The 3,471-nt window shown below is 43.3% G+C and overlaps 1 protein-coding gene across 6 annotated transcripts in view; it reads right to left on the bottom strand.

Annotated features, from left to right (window-relative positions):
• The window catches only part of SERAC1 (serine active site containing 1), a 54,631-nt gene that overhangs the window by 42,177 nt on the left and 8,983 nt on the right, over positions 1-3,471 (bottom strand). For 3 of the 6 annotated variants that reach the window (XM_023728750.1, XM_023728762.1, XM_023728755.1), the window contains exon 1: positions 616-795. The exons of the other annotated variants lie outside the window; for them this stretch is intronic. The gene's annotated coding sequence lies outside the window, so the exon portion shown is untranslated. Of the gene's footprint in view, positions 1-615; positions 796-3,471 lie in introns of those variants that run through there. 6 annotated transcript variants of the gene reach the window in all.

Below are 3,471 nucleotides of genomic sequence, written 5' to 3'. Positions count from 1 at the left end.
TTTAACGTGTTGAAAAGGAAAGATGTCACCTTGAAGACTAAGGTGCACCTGACCCAAGCCGTGGTGTTTTCAATCGCCTCATACGCATGCGAATGCTGGACAATGAATAAGGGAGACCGAACAAGAACTGACACCTTTGAATTGTAGTGATGGTGAAGAATATTGAATACACCATGGACTGCCAGAAGAATGAACAAATCTGTCTTGGAGGAAGTACAGCCAGAATGCTCCTCAGAAGCGAAGATGGCAAAACTATGTCTCACATACTTTGGACATGTTATCAGGAGGGATTAGTCCCTGGAGAAGGACATCATGCTTGGTGTGATGGTTAAGATTGTATGTCAACTTGGCTAGGCCATTATTCTCAGTGTTTTAGCAGTTGTATAATGTTGTGATCACTTCCCTGTTGAAATATGATATGTGCTCACCCCCATGACGGAATCTACTGAGTGGTACTGGCCAAGGCAGCTCACCGCCCCTTCAGTTTCATCTCTCTGCCTTCCGCCTGTTACTTTCTGCCTGCTTGCCTTGCCAAGGTTTTTGGCTTGTTCCAGACTCAGCAGCTGCCTCTTGTTGTCTCACTTTCGGTTCCTGGGACTTAAGCTAGCAGCTTACCTGTTTATCTTGGAGTTCGTGTATCTTCAGGCCGCGAGCAAAAGTCCAGTTCCTCAACCTGCTGATCTTGAGTTCGCCAGCCCCTGCAGCTACGTGAATCAGGAGAAACCTTGCAGTCTTGTCTGCTGATCTTGGAATTCGCTGACCTTCATAGCCTGTGAGTGGGAGCCCTTCTCCAACCTGCCGACCTTGGGTTCACCAGCTTCTGTGGCTCCATGAATTTGGAGAGGCCTCTACCCGGATCCATGGACTTGGGACGTTTTAGCCTCTACAGCTGCGTGAGCTGTTTCCTTGATATAAATCTCTCTCTATATATATGTTTCACTGGTTTTGCTTCTCTAGAGAACCCAGCCTAAGACATTTGGTAAAGTAGAGGGTCAGCGTAAAAGAGGAAGACCCTGAATGAGATGGACTGACACAGTGGCTGAACAACGGGCTCAAGCATAACGACAACTGTGAGGATGGCGCAGGACTGGGCAGTGTTTCGTTCTGTTGTACACAGGGTTGCTATGAGTCGGAACTGACTCAATGGCACCTAACAACAACAACAAATAATATTAGCGACTGAACATAAAACTGGTGTATGCCACTTTAGCAAAATGAAATTATAAAATTTTTAGTGGATGCAGGGTACTAAGATTTTTACTATATACCACATTTTCTACACAAAGAATATACCACATATTCTACAACAAAGAAAATGAGTTGGTGGACTTAGTTGTTTCAACAATCAATGTAAAATTCTGTTGATCTTCCACAATGAAGATTTGACTTTCACCAATTTGCTTTAAACGGCTCATACTTCAACTTTGATGCTTGTTTTGTAATAAATGCTATAAATAGACATGAACAAATGAAAAGATGTCATAAAATAAAATTTAATGATCATAAAACAAATATTATAACAAATCACCGTATTTTATTTTTAGATAGATCTTTCATGTCGAACATGTTATAATTAAAAACACTTCCTTTTATTCTTTGCTCTTATAAATTCTTCAATGATTTCATCACAATTAAGCCACTCAACAGTATCTACTTTCATACATAATAAGGATAATGAATCAAGTCTTTCTTGAATCATTGTATGCTGAGGGAGTCCCTTTACGGATGAAAATGAACATTTTGTTCTGCAGTTTGTGATCATTAAAGTTAGGAATCGTGTAAAGCCACTTCAACATTGGGAAATGTGCATTGTATTTTAACTTCTATTATGTAATCATACATGCCTACATGAGTAAAACTCATCTGTCATGAATCTGTAAACTTAGTTCTCATGTAAGAATGAAATTGTCACACTCCTCCGTAAAGGCCTATATTTAAGTCATCGGGATAAGCCTGCACTAATTTCTTGGGTGCCTTCATGCATTCTTCATCAGGGATACTCACACTGTTTAACAAGGAAAATCTATCTGAAAGAACTTCACGCACTTTGGCCCTTCTTTTCATGCAAGATTCAAGTGTGTCAATGATGGAGTAGTATGTGGTTATGCAAAATTCATCTCTGGCACTCAGTGATACTTCTGGAGCACTTCTGTTGTTTACTTGTCTCTTTCTAATGCTTGTGCGACGATGAACTGCTTGATAATCAGTATCTGGTAGTATTTGTTTTGTTGTGTTTTCAAAATCCTTTCTTAAATTATATACATACCCTGTTAATAACTGGCAGTTGTTGTTGTTAAGTGCCGTCGAGTCCGTCCAGCTCATAGTGACCCTATGTACAACAGAATGAAACCCTGCCCTATCCTGTGCCGTCCTCACAATTGTTGTTATGCTTGCGCCCATTGCTGCAGACACTGTCAAATCCATCTCGTTGAGGGTCTTCCTCTTTTTCGTCGACTCTCTACTTTACCAAGCATGTTGTCCTTCTTCAGGGACTGATCCCTCCTGATAACATGTCCAGTGCTTCTAAGGAGCATTCTGGCTGTACTTCTTCCAAGATAGATTTGTTCGTTCTTCTGGCAGTCCATGTTACATTCAGCATTCTTCACCAACACCATAATTCAAAGGCGTCAATTCTTCTTCGATGTTCCTTATTCATTGTCCAGCTTTCACAAGCATATGAGACGACCGAAAACACTACCGCTTGGATCAGGTGCTCTTAATCACTGTGCCACCAGGGCCACAGGCATACAAGCTAGAATTTACAACACATATTTTTGGGGGACATAATTCAATCCATAATAAATACCCCTCCCTCCCAATCGTGTCCCAGGGTGGAGACATCAGCCCTGGGGATAAGGGATTAGAAAATTCTTTAGTAGCAGCAGAACAGCAGACTGGCACTAGTAACAGCAGAAACCCTGGATCCAGCAGGAGGTAGAGCTGGGAGAAAGAGAGGCAGAGGCAAGGAGAAAGCAGAAGCCAGTGTCTGCTGAACAGAGAAACGGCAGCAGAGCAGTCTGAGAGGAAGGGGCTGAGAACTGAAAAGAGCTGAGGGCTGAGACAGTACTGGAAGCAGCAGAGACCCACAGCACAGGGGGCCTGTCCACTCAGCCAGGGTGCAGCCTGCGTAGGGGTGGCCCTGCCACAGTTCTGTTTCAGGAGTTGTGGTGCCACCAGATCAGGGCTGTCCCAATGCTGCTGGGTGACAGGTGGACCAGCACTGAACGGGACAGAGCACCTGCTGACACCTAAGACATGCCCACCCAGTGATATGCGAGTAAACATTGTCCTTCCATTGTGAAACTGCTATTCAGAGTGAACACTGGTTGCTATTAATCCTATCTACCTTCCAGAAACCCTGGTGGCGTAGTGGCTAAGTGCTATGGCTGCTAACCAAAAGGTAGGCAGTTCAAATCCACCAGGTGCTCCTTGGAAACTCTATGGGGCAGTTCTACTTTGTCCTATAGGGTC

Source organism: Trichechus manatus, unplaced genomic scaffold (assembly GCF_000243295.1).
Source record: "Trichechus manatus latirostris isolate Lorelei unplaced genomic scaffold, TriManLat1.0 scaffold00002, whole genome shotgun sequence".
In the NCBI taxonomy this organism is placed as follows: Eukaryota; Metazoa; Chordata; class Mammalia; order Sirenia; family Trichechidae; genus Trichechus; species Trichechus manatus.
Note: the sequence above shows the minus strand (reverse complement) of the source record. Positions and strands in the feature narration are given on the sequence as shown.